The 25,094-nt window shown below is 44.2% G+C and overlaps 1 protein-coding gene across 1 annotated transcript in view; it reads left to right on the top strand.

Annotated features, from left to right (window-relative positions):
- The first annotated feature begins 2,871 nt into the window (after positions 1–2,871).
- The window catches only part of TIAM2 (TIAM Rac1 associated GEF 2), a 219,048-nt gene continuing 196,825 nt past the window's right edge, over positions 2,872–25,094 (top strand). Inside the window, exon 1 of the mRNA XM_072767283.1 lies at positions 2,872–3,004. The gene's annotated coding sequence lies outside the window, so the exon portion shown is untranslated. The remainder of the gene's footprint in view (positions 3,005–25,094) is intronic.

The raw sequence follows: 25,094 nt of genomic DNA, 5'->3' as shown, positions 1-25,094 counted from the left end.
CCTCTCTGCAGATTATTCTGTATTTAATAGAGCAGGACTCGGTGAAGGTGAAGAGAAACTTGTCTCTTTCTTGCTAGGCCCTCGTGGCATTGGTGGGGGGGCCTAAGACTCTGGTGGGGGGTACATGCTGGTTGTCTGCATGGGACTCCAGCTAAGGAGAGAGACACCCTTTAAGGGAGTTCTGTGAATGGTTTCACATTTTGGGGACCATTATTAGGTCTTAACTTTTTTTCTTTTCCTTTCTGTACTCCCCATTTCCCTGAGCCTTCTATTAGATTTGGTTGAGCCTGACAACTTGGCCATAGCTGTGCTCTGAGGAACGAGGGGAGAAGGTGTCCCTGCCTCCATGTGGGGCAATGCTGTAGAGAGGAAATGCTGAGACAGCTTACAGGAGAGGGCATGGTAGTCAGGAACAACAAGGCCAGCTGAGGGGACAAGATCTGTAAACATGACAGTGTTCATCTGGAACATGGAGGTGTATTTTGGGAGGGGAAATGACAATACCTGGACTTTTTGAGGTTGCATAGCATGCTGGTTACCAACTCATTGCCCATCTGTTCCAAACTCACCCTTTTGGCTTCTCTGTAAAAATGGATCTGGGCCTTTTATATAATTTCCTCTGCTAGCTGGCTTGTTAAATGTCAGTATGGGGTGTGGAGGAGATACTGCAGGAGGACAGAGTGCTGCCTGATGGCTGCCACACCCTTGCTTGGCCAGCTTCTGTATTTTGGGCAGTTTCTCCAGCACCAGGATCCTGCAGTGCAGGCAGCCAGCAGCTTCTCCCAGCACCTTGCTTTTTGGGTGATTTTGCAGTGAAATGCTTCCATGAGATACCTCTCTGTGAGCAGCTTTTCTCACAACCTCAGGGGGAGATTATTAGAAAATTGCAGAGGGTGGATTTCCAACAAGTTCCCTGGCCTGACAACATAGTGACTTCTCTGCCATTCAGTGAGCCATGGCCATGCTCTCTCCAGGAGGGTGTGGGTGCAAGTCTGGCAAAGCAGTAGGCTCATCCTTTGGTGCTCTATCTCAGCCCTAGGCGCAGTGGCTGCTCCTAAATCCTTGTATTTGTTATGCCTATTTTCTTTTGAGCTCTCTTTACTTCTCACTTGCCAATCCCTCATTGCTCCAAATCCTGTTGTAGTTAAAGATTCGTTATATTAAACTTTCACTGTTTAATTGCTATGTGGTTTCTCCCTCCTGACTGGACACCTACTGAAACACATGAAATGGGGGCTCAGACTCTGGTTAATTGGCTTCAAAAAGCCGTCCCTAGAAGCCTGGGCAAGTTGGAGGTATTTGGGTTGTGTGTATTTTTCCAAGTTCGTGCAATGAACATATTACTTGTATAATTGGGAAAAAAATAAATTTTATAAAATAGTGTGGAAAAATGGCAATATCAGAAGGGGGAAACTAGGGATCCCTGGGTGGCGCAGTGGTTTGGCGCTTGCCTTTGGCCCAGGGCGCGATCCTGGAGACCCGGGATCGAATCCCACATCGGGCTCCCGGTGCATGGAGCCTGCTTCTCCCTCTGCCTGTGTCTCTGCCTCTCTCTCTCTCTCTCTCTGTGACTATCATAAATAAATAAACATTAAAAAAAAAAAAGAAGGGGGAAACTATACTTAAAAAAAAAAAGAAGACCCCATTGTGGTAGGTCAGAAATAAGTCATGTGCTAAGTGGGAAAAGCTCCTCAGAGGAGGTGATGGTTGAATTGAGTATTGAAGGATGAGTGGAGGCAGGAGGCGTTTTCCTAAGTAGAGCCACCTGTGCAGGTGTGGCGACAGGGCCAGGGAGAGCCTAGGGAGGTGGGAAGGGGTCAGTTACCAGTTCAGCGAGCAGAGCCTGTATCCGGGGAAGATGGAGAGCCAGGCCCATCTGATCCCAGCGAACCCTTGGGGCTTCATTTAAAAATTTGTATCTGTGCGTGGGAGAGTTGATTCAGTTTGCCTTCTAGATTGTGGGCAGCTGTGAGAATCTCCCTGCCGCTGCCTTGGAGCTTAATTGGCCAAAGAAAGGCCCTGGCTTTTGTACTCTGAAATTCATCTCCGGGTCTGTGTCCACGGCCACACTTCCCAGCCAATGAGTGGCAGAGACATGGATGCTGGGCAGGTGGGTCCCAAGGAGAACTGGGAGCGGAGGACTCGGGATGATGCTCCTCGGACTGCGGGGGGCGAGGGTGACTGCTTCCCTCCTTCCCTCACTGGGAGCCCGCGTGCGTAAAGCCTGCTCTCTCCTTCCCCGTTCAATCCCACAGCCGCTTCCCCTGAGGTCCTCCAGGCTTGTCCCGTCCGGGCGCCTGCTCCTCGGGGTCCCCAGCTGGACCCCCGCGCCCCTTCCGTGTCCTCCCCCGGGCCCGCCGCCCCGCGCACCCCGGCCTCGGGTCCCTCGGGTCCCTCGGGTCCCTCGGGATTCTCTCCTCAAGCCCGCAGCGTCTCCAACTCCGAGGTCCGGATGCTCGTGCGCCCTCCGGTCTCCACTCGGGCGTCGCCTGCCTCCCTCAGCGGGGCTGGGGGCTCGGGGCTCGTCCCGCTGCTGTCCCCGGGGGTACCCAGGGCCGCCCTCGCCGGGCTCAGCTCCCCGGGGAAGGCTCGGGCCGGGCAGGGCCGGGCAGGGCAGGGCAGGGCAGGGCCGGCTGCGCTCGGTTGGCGCGTCCCGGAGCCAGCCCGCGAGGCGACGGTCGGGGCCGGGCGGCGGGGGCTCGGGCTCGGCGCGGGCCGGGGAGGGGCCGGGGCGGAGGGGAGGGCTGGGCTGGGCTGGGCTGGGCTGGGCGGGGAGGGAGGGAGGGAGGGAGGCGGGCCGAGCGCCCGGGAGGAGGCGCGGCCCCTCTCACCGCCACAGGCGCTGCGCGCAGGGCCAGGGCCGCCGCGGCCGCGGGGAGGACCGAGGGACGCGGCGACCTCTCGTGCCCCGCGCCGCCGGCCTGCCCGCGGGGCCCCGGCCGGGGGCGCAGCGGGCGGGGCGGGAGCAGCCGCGAGGCCGGCGGGCGCGGGCGCTGGAGCCGAGGTAAGGGGCGCGGGCGGCGGCGGCGGGAGGGTGCGCTCGGGTCCCTGCCCCTGCCCCGGCCCCGGCCCCTGCCCCGTCGCCGCTCCCGGCGGCCCCCTCCTCTGCGGGGCCCGTCCCGCCGTCCCGCCTCCCCTCCGCTTTGTTTCCCCGCGCCGGCCCCTCTACCCCGGGAGGGAGCTGGGGGGGGGGCTCGGGGTCGGGGACGGGAGCGGGAGCGGGACGCGGACCCCGCGGACGGCGGCAGCGCGGGCACCGCTCTCCTCCACCGGGCGCCGCGGGCGCGCAGGGCTCCGGGCCGGGGCCGAGCCGTCGTGGGGGCGCGCGGCGGAGCCCGGGAGGGGCCGGGGAGCAGGTCGCGGCCCGCGGAGGCTCAGCTTGCAGAGGCGCGGGACCCCCGGCGCTGGGGCCTGCGGGCCGGGGAGGGGGCGTCGGGGAGAGCGGGGGGGGGGCACCAGCCCCTCCGCGCCCCGCCGAGCGCCCCACGGGCCCTGCTCCTGGGGAGGGGGTAGGGGGGCGTCGGGGAGAGCCGGGGGCTGGGGGGGGCACCAGCCCCTCCGCGCCCTCCGCGCCCCGCCGAGCGCCCCACGGGCCCTGCTCCTGGGGAGGGGGTAGGGGGCGTCGGGGAGAGCCGGGGGCTGGGGGGGGCACCAGCTCCTCCGCGCCCGCCCTACCCCGCCGAGCGCCCCGACGGGCCCTGCTCCTGGGGATTGGGGGGGGGGGGCGAGGTGCCAAGTTTCTGGGAAAGCCGACACATTGTGTCCCAAATGGATCATATTCACCAAAACCAGTTAAGGAAGAAAAGAGCCCTTTCTTCCCACGATTGACTGCGGACAGCCGCCGTGGAGGTACGGAGTAAGATTGCCCCGGGGAGTCTATCTTTAAGAAACGGTGAAACTTAATATGGATGAGCGTCGGCCCCTTCTTACTTTTTAAACTAGCAAAATGGGGGTGACTTTAATTGGGGAGAGGGAGAGCGAGGAGGCTGCTTGGCTCTGAAGCTGGTTCTGTGCCTGGGGAGGTTTTTCTGCGTTGCCTCCGCCCCGACCCTGTAACAGGCAGCCTGGCTTCCCCTGAAATCTTCCAGGCAGCCTTGGGCCCTGATAAGACGTTTATTTCTAGGTGGTGAAGGTCTTGGGTTCCCATCTTATGATCGTTCACCCATTCTACCTCCTGTTTCACAAATGCTGCTGACAAAATTATTTTAATGGATAACACCTGGCTATCACCAATTCCCTCTCCAGTGGTTTAAGCTGGGGCGTCCCTAGAAGTTTTTAAAATAAGTCTTAACAAGTTTCTTACAGGTGCAGACCATATGCTATACATATTTCAGACCTAGGCTCTGAATAAAAGGTGTCAATTACTAGGCTTATAATTTGAGCATAACCAATAGAACTTGTGTATATACATATTTAAAGATCATTCCTGGTATTTTTTTTAAGATTTTATTTATTTATTCATGAGAGAGAGCAAGAGAGAGGCAGAGACACAGGCAGAAGGAGAAGCAGGCTCTATGAAGGGAGGCGGATGTGGGACTCGATTCCAGGACTCCAGGATCATACCCTGAGCCCAAGGCAGATGCTAAACCACTGAGCTACCCAGGTGGCCCCTTTCCTGGTATTCTTGAAGGTTTTTAATATTCTAAAAATGAAGTGTCAAAAAAAACTTGGTGCCTCTTCCATTGGATTTTGCCTGCTTGGCTTATAGGATAAGACTTGTTGCTTTAGGGTATCAGAGCTTTTTGTGATTGGCAAATGCAAAGACAATATGGCAAAGTATTCTTGAGGTAGAGTTTATTTTCAGTGGCAAAACAAGCCCCTAGTGATATCAGAATCAGTTTCCACACCTTAACATGTCATGCCATATAAGGTGCTTCATAATCTGGCTCCTGCCTGCCTTTTCATTCTTGTCCAGGGACTGTTCCCCGAGTTCCCCGCCCTCTCCTTACACACATGCACTACACACTGCCAAACACATCATACTACTTCCAAGTTGTCATTTCTAGATCACTATCTGGAATGAATGAACATTGCGCTTACACTCTTTTTATACTGATTCCCATCTGCTGTTTACCCACACATCCTTCATGTGTCAGTCAAATACCTTCTCCAGGAGCCTTTTCTTCCCCCTTATCTTTAGGCATTTAAGCTCTTTTTCTTACAGTAGGCAGTGCCTCTACTAGAGCATGATTTTTTAAAAACACATCTAGCTATGCTACCTTGTACAGTTGTGCATGTTCACTGCCCAAGGTTATCCTCTCTGGTGGGCAAGTAGAGGCAGAGATCCAGTTTGCACCCCGCTTACCAAATCCCATCTCTAGTGGAACAGGGCATCTTTTGTAATTCACCCCAAAACACAGTGTGGGCTAGTGATGGCCCTGCTTCATTCTGTTGCTCTACTCAGCATCCATCACAGAGGCTGACAGAGCAGGAGCTCAGTTAAGGTTCCCGGAGTGAGTGAGAAAAGAAAGGATCACTTCTATGTGACTCTAGAAAATTCTGAAGCAAGTGTTTGGGGGAAGATTTCTCAGATAAGTCAGCATATAGGAATGTGCTTCAGTTTGCTGTATCTTATGTCTGGCTGTTCAGGGTGATTCTTAGATGTCTTCTACTTGATTACAGGGAAGAATCTGGGAGTATGAATTTATAGGTGGGCATCAGATATGTGTGCCAACATGTAGTGGACCTCCTAAGCTGCTTTTTAAGGCACTAAGGTTTATGTCTGATCATGATTTGCTGAGAAGGGTACAAGAATCTTGAAAGTAAGGCCATTAAAGAGCTTTGCTTATATTAACGTTTAATAAGTTCAATTGAAGTGTCATTTCGTGTAAGAACTTAAGTCATCTGAAAAATAAAATTTTGTAAGATTGTGGTATAAAATATACTCGTCAGTGTCAAGAGAACTTCCCGATTGTGTGGAATCCTGAAATCTCTAGAATTCATAGCACAGAATAACTTTAAAGATAACATGGGCCAGTTTTCCCATTTTTTATAGAGGAGGAACTCTAGTACCAGGGCCTTGTCCAAGGTCACAGAGCTTATGTAGGAGCATAGCCAGGAAGAGCATTCATATTTTCTGGCTCTTAACTCATTGTTTATTCAGATACCTTTTCAGGTACTGGCAGTCTGTACATTCCATTGTTGGCTTCAGTTGGAAAATCTTGTATAATTTCTCAGGGAAAGGGAAGATTTCCAGCACCAAACACAGTGCCTGGTGTCCAATTGCCATATGATAAATTTTTGCTACATGAAGGCGTGAATGAATGAGCCAGTTGATAGTTTACTTAAAGGAATTATTTGAGATAGCACAAACCAAAGTCCTTTGAGTCTATTATGGTGCCGTTTGGCCACAAGTGCAATAAAATAACACTTTTTGTTGGATAAATCTCATGGAAGAGCTGGGTAGGAATTCTTTTCTATAAACAAACAATGCCAGAACTCCTGACAAGGCATCAGGACTTGGAATCAGTAGGTCTTGCCAAAAACTAGCCTTGGTTCTGCAAGCCTTACACATCACCAGCCCTAGTTTCTTCATGTAACCTCCTAAGTGTCAGAATTATTAGAAGGGTCGAATGAGCTGACATGTGAAAGTACTCTTTGCACACTTTGGAACACTGAATAGTAACAAGAGGAGGGAATCTGTGGCAGGAAGTGCCTACCAGGCACTGTGCTAGGCTCTGTGTCCACCTGGTCCCATTAATTCCTCTGAAGAGAGCACTGAGGCTTTTGCAGAATGAGGAAGGAACTGAAGCCGACACTGCTCTTCAAGATGGACTAGACATTTAGTGAACTCTTAGGTTGTATTAAGTACCTTAAAACTTTGAAGTAAGAGAACTTCCAGCAGAGAGGAAAGGCAAGAGACATTGTGACAGAAGAGCAGATCACTTGAGCAAGTCACCTTTTTGGCAGAGGAGATTTGCATTTTAAACCATGCCCCTGGTAGGTTTGTGGTGGGTGGATGTAGGAAGCCTGGGCTGGGGGAAAGAGGAGCAGTTGTCATAGGGCAGATGCTGAAAGGCAGTGGTGTAGAGGGCTAGGGACTGACAGGGTTTCCTTGAGCTAGATAGTGAAATGGGCTTGGTGAGTGACAGTGTGGTGGGCAGGGAGGATCGCGTCCAGTTGAGGGTGTTCACTGATCTCAGCGACATTGAAGAAGATTGGGAACATGTGGGGGCCCTTCACCCAACTTCACCCAGTAATGCAGTCACACAGCTGACCCACCTCTGCCTGTTTCCCTTTCATCCTGTCAACACTTGGCATGTCTGTAATTGTAGGTGAATCAAGGATCTTCCTAACAACCTAGAATTTGAAAGCTTTTATTTTCATGGCTGGGTTCAGAATTTTAAGAAAGAGCCAGAAGCTCCCAATCTGAAGCCTGCCCACAGACCAGGGCCAGTAGATACAGGCTGGTGGCCCCAGGAGGTTCCCCTTCCAGGGGCGTGTGGTGTGTTTCCTGTCTTGGATTCCGCCTGCCGTGGGATCCGGCCCGCTCCTCTCCAGGCATTCCTTCCAGCTGGAAGTTGGTCTGCTTTGTTTCCATTTATGAGGTTTGTAGATTGAGTAACAGAATCTGGACTGCAGCTTTCATTGTGTTTTCATGGTGTTGGGTTACGAGGTTTCTTTTAAATTCATGGTTAGATTTCTGACTGTGTCTCTTGGATGTAGCTATTCAGGAGTTCCCATTACTGATGCCTTTGCATCGGGAACAAGAGGCAAAACTGGAATTTTGAAGGTTCTCTTGTCATTAGTGGTTTGGAAAGTGACATAGTGAATAAGCTTGCAAATCTTCCCTTAAACTGGTAAAAGGTACAGATTCCCATTGTCTTTAAAATATACTGATGGGTTTTCACGCAGTGTGTTGTTAGTTTAAAACTCAGTGTTTTTGTTTTTTTTTTTTTAAAGATTGTATTTATTTATTCCTGAGAGACAGGCAGAGACACAGGCAGAGGGAGAAGCAGGCTCCCTGTGGGGAGCCCAGTGAAGGACAGGATCCCAGGACCTGTGGATCAGGATCTGAGCCAAAGGCAGACATTCAACCATTGAGCCACCCAGGCATCCCTCAAAGTGGTTTTTAAAAATTTTTTAAATTCTGGTATAGTTAAACATACAGTGTTGCTAGTTTCAGGTGTATGATAAAATGCTTCAAGAATTCTGTGAGGTGTGTGTGTGGGGGAAGCTATGTGGTACTCGGTGCTTGTCAAGATGAGAGTATTTTTAATGCCCTCCATCTATTTCATCCACCCACCCCCCACCTCCCTTCTGATGACCATCGGTTTCCAAAGTGGTTTTTATATGGTAAAGAAGTTTCTATGCCTCTGGATTTCCATCTTTAAAAGGAGGGGGACAGCAGTGTATTCCTCAAGGAAGATTGTTTTGAGAATTGAGAAACTGATGAATTAATTTACATAATGTACTTAGAACCTTGCCTGCCACAATGGAAGAGTTTTGGAAGTCCCCTCCTCCCTGTATGTGCAATGTGGCTTTCTCAAACTGTGTAAAGTAAGGATGTTCAGAAGGATGGAGCCGCAGGGTGGTGTGGCAAAGTATGGGCCCCACTCCTTTGTTTTTCCATTTCTTTGCACACCATTCCCTTTGATGGTTCTTCCCTGTTCGGCGAACTCCCTGTTGCCTTCATCGTTGCGACTCTGCCGGGCCTTCCTTCTGAGGAGGGTCAGCCTCTCTTGGGTTTCTAGGCACTTTGTGAGCATGTGGTCTATATCAGTCGTTGCATGCATTGTGTGATATTTAGTTGTTGGTGATTTCTCCATCACACAGGGAGCCCTGTGCTTATTCTTTCTCTACCTCTTCTGGATTTAGTGTGGTAGTTAATGGACACTCTGAAGTGGTGGCTGATAGTATGTGAAGTGTTTGCTGAAAAATTGTTTAAAAACAATTTTTAAAGGTGATATTGGATAATGTGATTATAAGGTTGAGTGACCCTTTGCCAGGTATTTGACTCTTCAAGTGAACTTTATTAATAAAAAAGTGATAAAAAATTTTGCTGTCTTTCCTACATGTGGGGTGGTAGCAATGTCATTATACTGGTCTTACTAGATCTAGGTTTTGGTCTGGAATATACCTTTTATTCAGTTGACAACTTCCCTATATATAGGAGGGCCTGAAATTTCTCAGGAAGAAGGTCAAATTGTGTTCCAGTGGTTCATCTAATGTCTTCTGGTAGCTGAGGCATTGGGTCCTTCTCATCAGTTTGCCTCTTCAGGCTTCACACTAGACTGGTAGTTGATAGGATAATAGTCATATTTGCCCTTACCACTCTGGATAACCATGAAGCTGGTTTAAAATGGATATTTTTGTACTTTCAAAAGAAGGCCTTTGCACTTAGGAACAGAGGCTGAGGAAGAGCACATCTGGAATACATTAAAATGAATTAAGTTATCATTTGTGTTGGTGGCATTTGAAACGTCTGGGATTAATAATTACTGTATGTAGACATGAAACCTTGATGAATGTTTGCCAAATCCAAAACTGAAATATTTTTGCATTTAACTGTTCCATTTTTGAATTTTCCCTCTAGAAAAATGACTCTGTGAAACCATAGTTCTCTGTAATAACTCTCCCTTCACAGCCGTCTGCTGAACATCTTGTTGAGAAACACACTGCATGTCATGTGGGCAAATAACTTCATTTTACGTAAGACTTGAAATCAGAATCACCTCTGACTGGATCCACTTGTCATATACACATCCAGCTCTGTTAGTGGCTTGCTTCTTTTCATTTTCTCTTGCATGAGAGTTTTGTTGTTTCTTCTGGAGAGCACTCAGCCCTCTCAGCTTATCTCAGATGTCCTCCTCCTGAAGCTCTCCCTGGTACTTTCCTTTTTTTTTTTTTAATTTAATTTTTTATTTTAAAAGATTTTATTTATTCATGAGAGACAGAGAGGGGCAGAGACACAGGCAAAGGGAGAAGCAGGCTGTCTGTAGGAGCCCCATGTGGGATTCAATCCCAGGACCCCCGGATCATGCCCTGAGTCAAAGACAGACGCTCAACCGCTGAGCCACACAGGCGTCCCTCCCTGGTACTTTCCTATCCCCTTATTTTTTCTTGAAAAGTATACTCTATCCTCTACACGCGGCTCTTAGGGGTGATCTGCTGAATGGCTGTAACGCCCAAATTGAGATTGTTTGTGTGTCTGTGTCCTTCCCCTCTCTCGGTTGGATTCCTTATTATCTATTTAGAAGTGATCATCTGCTATTTGTGATGCTTTGGGCCCCAGATGACTTTTATTCGAACCTTCATTTTTCTCCTTTCTGATGGGCAACAAAGGATGAACTATTTGGAAGCTGCTGGTATGTGATTGGATTGAATTGTTCTTGGTAATTGCCCAGGCAGTCAGCATACCATATTGACCAAAGACTAGAGCTGTGGGTTTTGGAGAGATTTAAGAGCCTAGGTTTTGGGTAGTTTTGCCAAAAATAGGTGTGGGATCTTGAGCAAAACATGACCTCCTCCCTGAGTTTCCATTTCTTAATTTGCAACTTTGGTGGCCAGGGAAATCACATTGGACTAAATGCCTTTTCAGCTATAAAACTCAATGATTCTAGGCAGTATTGGAATATAAGAAAACAGAAGAAAAAAATGTTATGAGAATTTAGAAGTAGCATTTTTGTTCTCTGCTATTATGCTAACTGGCGTCTGAATATTATTGGAGGTCTGGGAGCCATCGCCCAATGCTGGTAAGGATGGCAGGGCCAGGAGTGTGTTTGGCCTTGGCAAATCCAGAATGAGTAATTAGACATTGTTGGGAGGTGATTATCTGTGGTCTTGGGGGTCATGGAGAATATGGATATCAGGTCCTCTGGAACTGGGTGTAGAGGATTTGCTGTTGAACTAGAGGAAGGGCTGGGGAAGAACCTGAGGTAGGATCAGTGCCTTAGTGGGGGTGGGGAAGGTGGAGTTCTGGAGAGCAGGGCAGGTGTAGAATATGTATAAACACCGGTGCCATGGCCATGGGGTGGGAGTGGGGGTGCATAGGACAGAGGAGCCACAGTGGGTCCCAGGTGGAGCTACAATGAAAATGTGATAAAGTGATGGCATTGCTGAGCCTTAACAGGATGAGTTGTGAAGACGACCAGTCAGAAGAGGGCTTAGGTAGTGATCAGGTCTTGTTGCCTTCTCTTACAGGTGGAGAAACTGAGGCCAGCGATGGTGGTTCTTGAACTTGAATTTGCCTGTCAGTTTTGAAGTGAAAATTAACTTTCACTGTCGATGAAAGGGCAGATTCCAGGAACTTACTATGAGAAGATGATTCTGGAGATCTGGGATGCATTTTATCAGGCACATCAGGTGTTGCTGGTGGCTGTAGTTTGAGAAACTCTGCCCGTTGGTTGACATTTGCCCTTGTAGGACACTCAGCCTGGTGAGGAGGTGGGTGTGTGCAGGAAAATTCAAGCACACATTCTTGTGTCCTTCCGCCTGCGCAGTGCCTGTCCGACATGTCTTGTCTAGGATTGGGAGGACCTAGCGGTGTTAATTTGCTAGAGACAGGCAAGAGCCTTGGAAGTTATCCACTTAGAAATGTAATATTTTTCCTTATTTTCTAATTGATCTGTGATTTGTGGTTTGACGGGCACTTTTTTTTTTTTTTTTTTTTTAAGAAACATTTGGGATGGGAGCTCCTGGGTGGCTCAGGCAATTGAGTGTGGGACTCTTGGGTGGTGATCTCCTGGTCCTGAGGTTGAGCCCCATTCCAGCCCATGCTCATTGTGGGGTCCGCCTAGGACTCCCTCTCCCCCCTGCTCTCCTCACGTGCATGCTCTCTCTCTAAAAAAAAAAAAAAAGGTCTTAATAAACCTTTGGTCTTTAAAGAAAAGATTTGTTGAATATGTTAATTATAAGTATGTTAATAGGGAAAATTAGAAGAGAACATTTTAGTGTATTTAGGAACATCTATTTTGTAATAACTATGGGTGACAAAGCATCTCTATCTCCTCAGTGAAGATCATTTCCTAAACAGTATTTTGCTTAGTTCTATTTCAAAATGGTTTCCATGTAATAGGAATTTTAAAATTACCTGTCTAAAAATTGGAGGATGTCACGAAATCCGTCTGTAATAAGTTCCACCTTGGCCATTAAGTCTAAATGTGTGAGGAAATTGAATCCAGAAGGACGGTTGACATCGCTGGAGCCTCAGTATGTGTTGAAAATGTCATTGCAATATGGCATTTTCTGAAAAGCTGTCTGTCACAGAAACTAAATTTTGATGGCTTGATAAATCTCATTAGTTAGAAAATTGACTAAATCTCAAATGGTGTATACACCTTTGGCAGCCAACACTTGGAATTTTCAGCAGATCAATAAATGGGTAGTTCTGACATTGGATGGACACATACCCATTTTATTGTCAACGTTAAATATCACCTCAGAATTTTTGTGTTGTCCAAAAGAAAAATTTTAAACATTTTTTGGAATGCATTAGAAATTCTTGAATAATTTCAGTACATTTATATTTTTGTGTGTAGAAGATACTACACACTTTTAAAAATAGTGATACAGGATTTGTATTCACATACACATTAAAAATGCCTCAAATCACAAATAGTGTGGTATTTAATAGTTGTCATGTATCAACATTTTATTTATTTGTTTGTTTTTAGAGAGGGGGAGTGGGAGAGGTGAGGGCAAGGACAGAAGGAGAGAAGAGATCCTAAGCAGGCTTCACGCCCAACATGGATGCAGGACTTGATCCCACATCTCTGAGATCATGACCTGAGCCAAAATCAAGAGTCGGATGCTTAACTGACTGAGCCTCCTAGGCACTCCTCAGTAAGCATTTTAGAACAGAATAACCTTTAGAAATCTTATAATTCAACTCATTTCTCAGATGGGAAGCTTGATGTTTGAGGGAAATTAAATGACTTGCTTTAATCCTCTATCATAAGAGGTTGATGGCAAACAGAGCTAGGCTTCCACCCCAGGATTCTTTATTTTAGACTTTTTTTTTCCCCCTCTGCTTAACAATTAGGAGGACCTGTTATGAGGACTGCATCAAAGAACTAGGAAATGTTTTAGATTTTCTATGGGAATGGAAACGAAACCTGTGACTTTTTAGAATTAGCAAAAGCAGTAATAACTTCTTAGCTTGTGTACTTTAGAGGCTGTCCAAAGGAACGTACAACTTTACATGGAATGGCCTACACCTGGAGCTTATTATGTTGGTTAAAGCAGATTGTGTGATCTGCACAAAGAGAAATAGACTTTTTCCTAATAATTTGTGAGTAGGGGATTTGAGGGTACTACATACATTATTTGGGCCGAAAGGAATTTTACAAAGCAATCTAGTTCACCCCCACCCCTTTTTTAAAAAAGATTTTATTTTTGTAAGTAATCGCTATACCCAACATGGGATTTGAACTCACAACCTGAGGTGACTAGGTGGCTCAGTTGGTTAAGTGTCTGCCTTCAGCTTGGGTCATGATCTCTGGGTCCTGGGATTGAGCCCTGCATCGGGCTCCCTGCTCATTAGGGAGCCTGCTTCTCCCTCTCCTTCTGCTGCTATCCTGCTTGTGCTCTCTCTCTCTCTCTCTCTCTCTCTCTCTCTGTCTCTCTAATAAATAAGCAAAATCTTTAAAAAACAAAAACAAAACAAAACAAAAACCTCGCAACCTTGAGATTAACAGTTGCATGCTCTCCCAGCTGAGCACCTCTAGTCCACCCCTTTGAGTAGGAAGATACATGGCTTTGTCTTGCCTTTATGTTTACAAATAGCTGTGATATTTTTGTTAATTGTTTTAAAAAGCAACAACTGATATTTTAAATTCTATCAACCTGTACTAATTATTGTGGTCTGAAGTCTGGTTTCCAAGTGTTGCGTCTTTGCTGTTGAGGTATTTTGTAGGGTTTTGGCAGATACGCAAACAGTAGGAGTTTGTGTGGGGTGGCAGGTAGGGGAACGTTGCTAAGAGATGAGGAGGGCTTTACCTCTCAAATCTTCATTATTGTGATGGATCCCTTTATACTAATTAATCTAAAGTGAATAAATGAGCAGAGTCTATGGCAATATCAATGTTCTTTGTGAGCCAATTATACTATTCACATTAGTCAATTCAGGAAATTAGCTAAAGGCTTCTCCCTCTTGTCACCCCTCCCGGAAGCCTCTCCACTTTGGTGTACACTGTATTTACTTTTCAGGATGAAAGTTCACCTACTGAGTGCTTGATAGGAACTAGTTTGAAAGATTTTATTTCATAAAGGAAAAAATGATTAAGGGTTTGAATAGTATGATTCTTACAGTGTTTCTTAATTTTAGGTGTTCAGGCTTCATGTTATAATTTCCCATTTGGCACTCTTGAAATCTGTTAAAATGAAATTGACCTGTGGCTCACGACAGTTAGTCTGTATGGTGCCTCTTGTGTGTTTATTTTGCAAGTCAGCAAATTCACCTGTGTAGATGACAGATTTCTACCTTGAACCTTACAAACTGTGAGGCCTGGTGGAATTAATCAGTTTAGGCTGGGGATGAGAAATTGTTGTGTTTCTACTTTTTTATTTAGGTACCTGAACTAGGTTTTTCTAGAAGGAGCTGTCTCATAGTTTAATAATCTTCCCATGTTCTGTCTTTTTGGTGCTATTCTTAGGTATTATTGGTCACTGACAATCTAGGTACTATGATCCTGGTTTTCATTTCTTAGCATTGCGCAGCCCTTTTAAGGTTTAATTTCTGACATATTTGTGAATCCTGCCCTCTTGAAGGAGTCCTTGAGTTGAAAACTCTGAAACTTTTTTCTGACTCTTTAGGATGTGGATGTTCTCACTGTGACAAAAGAAAAAAATTCATGGTGGGCGTGGTAGTTGTATTTGAATACCTCCTTGTGATGTCTTTACCTTTTCAGTGGGTGACTCTGCAATTTAGGTTCAATATTTTGGGAGCGGTTGCTTCATGTGTGCTTCTTGTAAAGATGTGGGATTAGAATAGTAAGAGGAAGAGAATAATAGAAAGAATGGGCTTTGCTCCAGAACAGAGGCTCTTAAACTTCAGGGCATCCGAATCACCTGGAGCATCTGTTAAAACACAAATGGTTGGGTGCCCTCTACCCCACCACTGTTTCCAGTTAGAATCTGGTCTTAGGATTTTCATTTCTAAGAAGTTTTCAAGAGCTGCTGCTTCTGTTGATCCTGAGAACATTTGGAGGACTGCTGCTCTAGAGATCCAGTGCTGGTTGCACTGAATGGGGTCGTAGATCCATAGACAGCATCCCCCTTCTCCAAGTTTCTGTTTCCTATTTGTGAAATGTCAATATTAATAGTTTTCACACCTTTGAAATCAGAGAACTCTTTTGTCCCAAACTACATGTTTTGTGAATCTCCAAAACACAAAAGACATAAACTGGCATTATGTGAGTTACAGCAGGAGCAGAGGACAAAAGGATTCATGTGTCCTTTTGGCTTTCCTACTTCCCTGAGATGGGATGGGGAAAGTCCTTGGGGCCCCTCTATAGAGCTGAATGTAGTCATGAATCCCATGGAAGAGAATTTCTAAGGCCCCAAGCACTGGTACCTTTCTCTTTCATGCTGTATGCTCTTGATGCTGTAGACTGCTACCTAAAAAGTTGGAAGAATAGGATCTATGCTTTTTAATATAAGAAACTGTGTGTGGGAGATGTAAATAGGTAGGAAGTAAATGAGTTTGAGACTTTCATGGTAACAAAAGATTTACAGCTCATTTCAAGTAGAAATGTAGAAAGGAAATAGAAGGAAGGGGGTGGGGATGATTTGGGTAACAGGGATGCACCTCCCTGCCTTTGTATTTAGCCAGTATATGTAATTGAATTCATATAACTTAACCTGTTCTTGTAAGTCTGATGGTCAAGCCTGAAATTGAATTTCCTAATCTTGACTGGAATCTTTGCTGGAAAATAGATGAGAAGGGAGAGTGGCAGTACTAATGTTTCAGTAAAAGGAATAAAAGATCTCATAAGTCACAAATGTCCAAAGAGGATGTTTGCCTACAGTTCTTGATTCCTTTTGTCGTTCACTTTATGGAAACCCTAAGATCAGCCTTAAGGTAAATGGTGACTTAGTTTAAACTAGATTTTGGTTCTCAATGATTCTGTTTTGGGCTTTTGGAAACTCTTATTTTCACTTTTTCCTTATCCTACTGTCATTATAAGAAAAGATCTACAAAATAAGTATCCATAAATATGTATTACATGTAGACATTCAGGTATAGAACACTGTACAATATACAGCCTTTTTCAAGCTGTTATGGCAAGTGACATCAGTTTGGTGGGTCAGGTTTTTTAAAAAATTTTTTTTTGAATTCTAGGGATAGACTTTTTTTTTTTTATTCCGATGGCTTTCTGACTTTTCTTTTTTGACCAGTATCCATGTTAAGACACATGAGTTAGAATAACAAAGCATAATATGGAATAGAAAGTATCTAAGTGTATTGCATGCAGTAAGGATAATTATTTCTTGAAATTTTTTATTTTTTATTTATTTTTATTTTTATTATTATTTTTTTAAATTTTTATTTATGATAGTCACAGAGAGAGAGAGAGAGAGGCAGAGACACAGGCAGAGGGAGAAGCAGGCTCCATGCACCGGGAGCCCGATGTGGAATTCGATCCCGGGTCTCCAGGATCGCGCCCTGGGCCAAAGGCAGGCGCCAAACCGCTGCGCCACCCAGGGATCCCCCTATTTCTTGAAATTTTTTAGTTTAAATATATACATGTGTGTATATGCATATATGTGTGCATGTGTGGTATTGTATATAGTATATTAGGATTCTGTAGGATATATTAGGATACATATAGCCACACAAGAAGAGTTTTATTTTCTGTAGATTTTTATAATTTTTTTTCAAATTTTTACTTAAATTTTAGTCAGTATACAGCGTAATATTGGTTTCAGAAATGGAACTCAGTGATTCATCACTTCCATATAATATCCAGTGCTCATCACAAGTGCCCTCCTTCATACCCATCACCCATCTAGCCCATCCCCAGCCCACCTGCCTCTGTCAACCCTTAAGTTTGTTCTCTGTTGTGAAGTCTCTTATGGTTTGCTTCCCTCTCCTTTTTCCTTCTCTTTCCCTGTGTTCATCTGTTTAGTTTCTTAAATTCCACATGTGAGTGAAATATGTCATTCTCTGATTGACTTTTTCACTTAGCATAATACTCTAGCTCCATCCAAGTTATTACTAATGGCAAGATTTCATTCTTTGATGACTAATATTTCGTTGTATATATGTATCACATCCTTTTTAAAAAAATATTTGACACACAGAGAGAGCACACAAGTAGGCAGAGCAGCAGGAAGAGGGAGAGGGAGAAGCAAGCTCCCTGTTGAGCAGAGAGCCCAACTTGGGGCTGGATCCTAGGTCCCTGGATCACGACCTGAGCCGAAGGCAGACACTTAACCCACCTAGCTACCCAGATGCCCCATGTACCACATCTTCTTCATCCATTCATCAGTTGATGGACGTTTGGGCTCTTTCCATGATTTGGTTATTGTTAATAATGCTACTGTATTAAGAGTTTTATTATAAGGAAGTGGCTCACATGATCTTGGAGACTGGTAGATACAAAATCTGTAGTGTGGGCAGATAGCCTGGAGACCCAGGAGAGCCGATGGTGCTGGTGAAGTCTGATAAAGTCTTGTTTAGGCAGGCCCTTAAAAAAATTTTTTTTTTGCAGTTTTTATTTTAGTCACTGGGTTCTCATCACAAGTGCCCTCCCTAATCCCTATCACCTATTTCCCCCATTCCCCACCCACCTCCTTTTGTAAACTATCAGTGTGTTCTCTCTAGTTAGAAGTCTGTTTCTTGGTTTTTCTCTTTTTATCCCCCCTTTGCTCATTTATTTTGTTTCTTAAATTCTACATATGAGTGAAATCATATGGTATTTGTCTTTCTCTGATTTATTTCTCATAGCATGATACTTTCTCACTTCATCTATGTCATTGCAAATGACAAGATTTCATTCTTTTTTATGGCTGAATAATATTCCGTGGTATCTTTACCACATCTTCTTTATCCATTCAGTTGATGGACACTTGGGCTGCTTTCATACCTTGGCTGTTGTAATAATGCTGCAATAAACATAGGGGTGCATGTATCCCTTTAATTAGTATTTTTGGATTTTTTGGGTAAATACCCAGTGTGATTGCTGGATCATAGGGTAGTTCTGTTTTTAACTTTTTGGGGAATTTCCATACTGTTCTCCAGAGTGGCTGCGCCAGTTTGCAAGAGGGTTCTTTTTTTCTCCACATCCTCACTAACAACTGTTGTTTCTTGTATTAATTTTAGCCCTGAAAGGTGTGAAGTGTTATCTCATTGTGGTTTTAATTTGCATTTCCTTGATAAGTGATGATGAACATCTTTTCATGTGTCTATATGTCTCTGGAGAAAAGTCTATTCATGTCTTCTGTCCATTTTTAAATTGTATTTTTTCGGGTGTGGAGTTTTATAAGTTCTTTATATATTTTGGCTACTAACCCTTTATTGAATACATCATTTGCAAATATCTTCTCTCATTCCATAGTTGCCTTCTAGTTTTGCAGAAGCTTTCCTTTGCTATACAGAAGCTTTTTATTTTGATGTGGTCCCAACAGTTTATTTTTGCTTTTGTATCCCTTGCCTCACGGGACCTGTCTAGAAAAAAGTTGCTATGGCCAGTATCAAAGCAATTACTGTATCAAAGCAATTACTGTCTGTGCTCTTTTCTAGGATTTTTATGGTTTCAGGTCTTACATTTAGGTCTTTAACCCATTTTGAATTTATTTTTGTGTGCAGGGTAAGAAAATCACCCATGTTTCTGTCCAGTTTTCCCAATACCATTTCTCAAGGAGACATTCTTTTTCTCATCGGATATTCTTTCTTTCTTTGTCAAAGATTAATTGACCATGTAATTGTGGGTTTATTTCTGGGTTTTCTGTTCTATTCCATTGATCTTTGTGTCTGTTTTTGTGCCAGTACCATACTGTTTTGATAAGTACAGCTATTTTTAAAAAATTTTATGTATTTGAGAGAGAGAGACAGAGACAGACCCCAAGTGGGGGAAGAAGGGGGAGAGGGAGAGAGAGAAGCAGACTTCCCGCTGAGCAAGGAGCCTGATGGAGGGCTTGATCCCAAGATCCTGAGATGATGACTGAGCTGAAGGCAGATGTTTAACTGGCTGAGCCACCCAGATGCCCCTGTTGAGGATTTTTATCATGAATGGATGTTGTACTTTGTCAAATGCTTTTTCTGCATCTATTGAAATGATCATGTGGTTCTTATCCTTTCTCTTATTGATGTGGTGTATGACATTGTTTTGCCAATATTGAACCACCCTTGCAACCAGGAAACAAATCCCACTTGATTGCGGTAAATGATTTTTTAAATGTATTATTGGATTTGTTTTGCTAGTATTTTGTTGAATATTTTTGCATCTCTGTTCATCAGAGATATTGGCCTGTAGGTCTCTCTCTCTCTCTCTCTCTCTCTCTCTTTGTGGTGTCTTTATCTGGTTTTGGTAACAGGGTAATGCTGGCCTCCTAGAATGAATTTGGAAGTTTTCCTTCTTCTATTTTTCAGGCTGGTCTTCTTAAAAGTTGTGTTCAGGCCTTCAGCAGAGGGTTGGATGAGACCTACGGACATGAAGGGCAACCTGTTTTATTCAGGGTTCATGAATTTAAATGCTAATCTCATGCCAAGAACATTCTTTAAGTTGACATATAAAAATAATCATCATATATGGGTATATTAAGTTATAAGGCAAAATATGTCTCATATGTATACAGATGTATATAGCGTTATATATGAATATATATTTATGTAGGGTTATGTGTATATCTGTACATATGTGTATATATGTGCATATATACACATATATGTGTATATGTATGTAAATTAATGCTATAGAAAGGTAGATTGGAATATCTCTGAACTATTCACAAAACATGTTGGAACCTTAACTAGAGCAATAGTTCTCAGTCTAGGGAAAGGGTCTTTTTTTTTTTTTTTTTTTTTTTAAGATTTTGTTTATCCATTCATGAGAGACAGAGAAAGAGGCAGAGACATAGGCAGAGGGAGAAGCAGGCTCCATGCAGGGAGTCCGATTTGGGACTCAATCCTGGGTCTCCAGGATCACGCCCTGAGCTGAAGGCAGATAAGCAACCACTGAGCCAACTAGGCATCCCAAGGGAAAGGGTTTTTTTAACATTTTATTTTTTTAAATTTATTCATGAGAGAGAGAGAGAGAGAGAGAGAGAGAGAAAGGCACAGGCAGAGGGAGAAGCAGGCTCCATGCTGGGAGCCCGATGTGGGACTTGATTCGGGGTCTCCAGGATCACGTCCTGGGCTGAAGGCAGTGCTAAACCTCTGAGCCACCTGGCCTGCCCCCAGGGTTCTTAATCACTTTGGGAGCTTTTCTAAAATATGTATGTCTCTGTCGGGCCTTCCTGACACTTTTATGCCTTTTCTTCACGAATGATTTTTATTTTATTTTTTAAAGGTTCATGAGAGATACACAGAGAAAGGCAAAGACATAGGCAGAGGGAGAAGCAGGCTCCCTACTGGGAGCCCAATGTGGAACCCCGGGATATCGACCCCGGGATCACGACCTGAGCCGAAGGCAGATGCTCAACCACTGAGCTACCCAGGTGCCCCTCAATAATGACTTTTAAAATTAGGGGGGAAGGTAGATAGAAAGGAGCAAAATATTTTCTGAAAAAGCTTGGCAGGATTGAATTGAATAGAAGACCACAGCTCTGAGGGTGGGTTTTAGGTGCCAGGTGGATGGTGAGGGGCTGATGGGGAGCTATGGGCCTAGCTGAGGTCCCTGGGGGTTCACCTCACTCCTGTAGTGGATGCAGTAACTGAGGCTCCCCAGCAGCTAGTGGACCCTCGCTGATGTTTGCTTGTTCTTAACTATGTGGAAATCACCGCTGCTTTACCTACCCTCTGCTTTACCCAGGCACCAATACTCATGCTTAGCAACTGCGAATATATGTGGTAATAACACCTACAGTTTGTATCAGCCTATGGTGTATACTTGTGGAATGACCATCTACAGATCTACCCTCTGAATCACAGGTTTCTAGTTTTATTCTGGTTGGTTTCCCCAGAGGTGAGGTGCTTGGGGTGGGGGGGTGGTCCCGGGAGCTATTGCTGTGTATATACATAAATCTATAGGCTGCTCCTTTTCTTAAGTCTGGAAAGTAGGTTTAAAAAAAAAACAATTCTTTTCAGGCCTTATTAATGTTGAGTGAGCACTCCATGACACAGACTGATGTCAAAAAATGATTCCTTAGATATGTTAGGTAGCCACTCAATTTGCAAGATGTAATTGTCATTTTAAGGGGTAAAGACGCTGCTCTGGAATTGACATTAGTTAGGAAACTTTGGGACAGGTAACCATTTAGGCTGTGCTTGATATTTTGAATTAGAAGCTCTCTGCCTTGCACTTGACCTCAGGCTGCTGTTTTCCTGAGTATCTCCATTTATTCAAATGAACTGAATAGAGATTGTACGGCTTCTCAGATTTTTCTTATATTAAGGTAATTGGGTATGAAGTATTTGTTTTGAACAACACAGTTACTGCAGCCACTCTCTCTACTGAACCGTGAAATGGCTTGTCTCAGTGCATACTTCCTTTACTCATATTGATCTGTCTTTTCAGAGGTGTGTCTGACAGTGACCTTCTGACTGGTATATAATTTAAACGTACTAAACATAATTTTCATCCCTTGGGGATTGTCTTCAGTTTTTATACCTTATCTGGCTCTCAGAAATCCATTTAATTACAGCTATTTTAATCTTTGTCCAAGTCACTAAAACTAGTGAACTCTCCCTGGGGAGATAGTAAACTTTTGATGGGCATAGCAGTAAAAATGGAATTCTTCTGCAAACAAACACTTTTTCAGGATTATTCTTATAAATGCATAGAGAAGTTGGCAGCCTTTTGATACTTTTGGAGGGATTCTGGTGGGTACCAAATGGTGTATAGCTACTGTCTGCTTGGAAAATGTTAACAAGAGGCTCAGCTTTTCTGAATGTGTGTTTTGGCTTTTTGAGATAGCTTCTATGCAGGAAGAACCTTCTTTTAAAACCAAATGTAGACTCTGGACTTTCTCCAAGAGAAGTATTATAAATATATCAAAGCTGATACTGTGCTGAATTTCTTTACAGAAAGAAAAAGAGGAGTGGTTAATAAAATTTAGCATTTGAGTAGAGCTTAAATTCAGAGTATCTTCTGTTCTGGCCAGTTTATTACAAACCTTTTATGACGGGATCCTGATTCCTGCTACTGCCTCTCCCTCCATTGTTCCATTTTATACTGTATACCTCTTCACATTGCTTGCTCATCCTTTTTTTTTTTTTTTTTTTTTTTCCTATGAGAGTTTTTGGAGAAAAAAAGGAGTCCACAGAGTAGTAAGAGAAAGAATAATCCTTGCATGTTTTGAATTACCCTCCTTTTGAGCTTTTGATTGAATATAGTTAAAAAAAAAAAAAACCTCTATTTTTTTCTACCTCTGTGCTGAGTGGGTGGGTGGAGTTGTTAAAAGCCAAAGCAAACCCACCAACTAAACCCCTTTAAGTCATGATTCTATAATATATGATGATATTTTATAGAATTAACCACAGGACAATTTGTGCTGCTACTACAGAAATACTTAATACATCCATCCATCTACCCACCCCACCTTAAAATCTTACACTGTAGCATTTGGAGCCCCTGAACTATCAAATCTTAAAATTCCAGGAGAGACCTTAGAGTCATTCCAGAGTCACTTCAGAGGACAGGTGGGAGCTTCTCCTGTCCAGGTAAGTGTCCTTGTCTGCCCAGGTTCTCCATCCAGGTAAGTGTCAACACGCTGTAGGTCCTGAGTTTCCTCCCTCTTTTTCTCCCTCCCTCTTTGTTCTTCACCCCTTGGTGGGCTGGAGGCCCCCAGCTTTCTCAGGCATAGTAAGAAGACTCCTGTGGCACCTGCGGTGTGGCTGGGGCTCGGGGACAGCCTCTAGTTTACATCACCTGTGCTGTGGAAGGTGCGTGTGCTGTAGGTAATCTGGAAAGCAAGTGTAAAATACCTCTCTGTTTCATGTTTGACGTTCTATAAATCCCCACCTTTGGAGTTTGGCATAGGATTTTTGTCTCTTTTGCTTTGAAATTCTGCTTTAGGGAACCACACTTTGGAAATGGCATGCTGGGAAAGGTTGAGGGGCTTAACAGGAGAGGGGACAGGCAGGGTTAGTGATTCACCGGGTCTCTTTCATGCATCAAGTGCTGTGCTGGGTACTCTCACATGGCTTTTAAAATGAATGCTCCCTTGCACCACGTGAAAAGGATTTTGGGAATCCATCTTGTAGCCGAGGGTATTGTGAGGCATACAGCTGGGACTGGAGCCCAGTTTGCCTGACTTCATATCCTTCCTCCTGGTTCTTTCTTGAGAGGGGGCAGGGTGGAGAGCATGTGTGTGTTTTACAAGCCAGATGGAATTTTGAAGAGCTGCTCAGCTCTGACAGCTGTTTAAATTATCTGTGACACCGCATCCCGCCATTAGAATGGGTGATGGATGGTTGACAGTTCACATCAGAAGAGACTGGAGCCCTGGTTGGTGGAGCAGCGCTTGCAGTCTTTCCAAAGTGTGAAGCGTGATTGAAACTTGGATTCTAATCATCCCTGTGAGGCTAGAAAACATTTAAGATACTGCTAGGCGGGATTTTTTTTTTTTTTTTTTTTGAAACAACTTAGGTGGAGGAGATCACTATTCTGTTTGCTTTGACAAAAAAAATAAAAAATAAATAAATAAATAAATAAATAAATAATGGATCTTTCTCACATACCAGAGTTCAGAAAATGTATTTTGATTTATGCTATTCAGTTTCCATGTGTATTGAGTATTTTGCCTTTGAAAATCTATTTCTTCATCCCATACTGCCCTTCATGGGTGTAGGTTTCATCTCTCTAGCTGGTATGTATACTCTGTCCTTTTTTTTTTTTTTTTTTTTTTTTTTTTTTTTTAAAGAGAGTGAACACACCCTTATATGCTCATGTGAGCAGGGGGATAGGGTAGGGAGGGAGAGAGAGAATGACCCAAGTTGAAATCAAGAGTTGGAAACTCAACCAACTGAGCCAGCTAGGCGCCCCTGCTGCATATAGTCTTTAAGGTTGCTGAGCTTATCTCTTATTTATTGCCCTTCCTCAATTACTCAGGACAAAGTTTAACGCAGGCATCATGCTTATTAAGTTATTTTCATTATCTTTCAAGTGACTAGTTTAAAGATGAATTATTATGCCAAATAGTTTTCCAGCTTTGTCTCTTCAAGTTTTTAAAAAGATTTTATTTATTTATTCATGAGAGACACACAGAGAGAGAGATGGAGGCAGAGGGAGAAGCAGGCTCCCTGGGGGGAGCCTGATGCAGGATTCAGTCCCAGGACCCTGGGATCATGATCTGAGCTGAAGGTAGATGCTTAACCATTGAACCACCTTAGATGTCCCTATCTCTTCAAGTTTTATTTAGTAAGTTTCGTTTAGTTCACCTTAGTGATTTTTTTTTTCTATTATAATGTGACAAAGAACCTCTTGCTGAGTTTTAATGCCAGCCAGTTATGACCGTCTGATTCATGGAACTCTATCAGGAGACAGATGTGACTGTGAAACTGTTCCCTGCCATTGGTATAAGTGGAGGATGCTTCTGAGGAGGCTGGTTTTTCTGTTCTTCCATCTTCGGTTTTTGGTCATTTTGGTGTATAGGGTATACCCTCCTATAGTGTCTTAACAGTTTATTTTATATGATTCATTTTGCTTACCCAGTTTCTTTTATTTAATACTTTTCAGTTTTCCTCTTTAAAGCAAAGAAAGAGAGAGGCCTTTCCTTGGCAGAGCCAGAGTGGCAGAGGGAATTCCAGGAAGCATCCATCCTTCTCTATTCTCCTAACGGTTTTCTCTCTCAGAAAAGAATCTCCTCACGGCTCCAGTACCCAGACATGCCTGTGATGAGTTTGGGGTCTGAGGCAATTGCCCACCAAGAGGCTGGAAAGTAGTTTGGGATAGAGCTGGGACGACCTTAAATGTGTGGTTGAGGTTTGTTTGGGCACAACTTCACCTACCCCTGGGGAGGTGTTGGGGGGCTCCCTGACAGGGTTGGGG

This window comes from Vulpes vulpes, chromosome 1, assembly GCF_048418805.1.
Source record: "Vulpes vulpes isolate BD-2025 chromosome 1, VulVul3, whole genome shotgun sequence".
Taxonomy (NCBI): Eukaryota; Metazoa; Chordata; class Mammalia; order Carnivora; family Canidae; genus Vulpes; species Vulpes vulpes.
The sequence above is the reverse complement of the archived record's forward strand: the minus strand, read 5'-3'. Positions and strand labels throughout refer to the sequence as shown.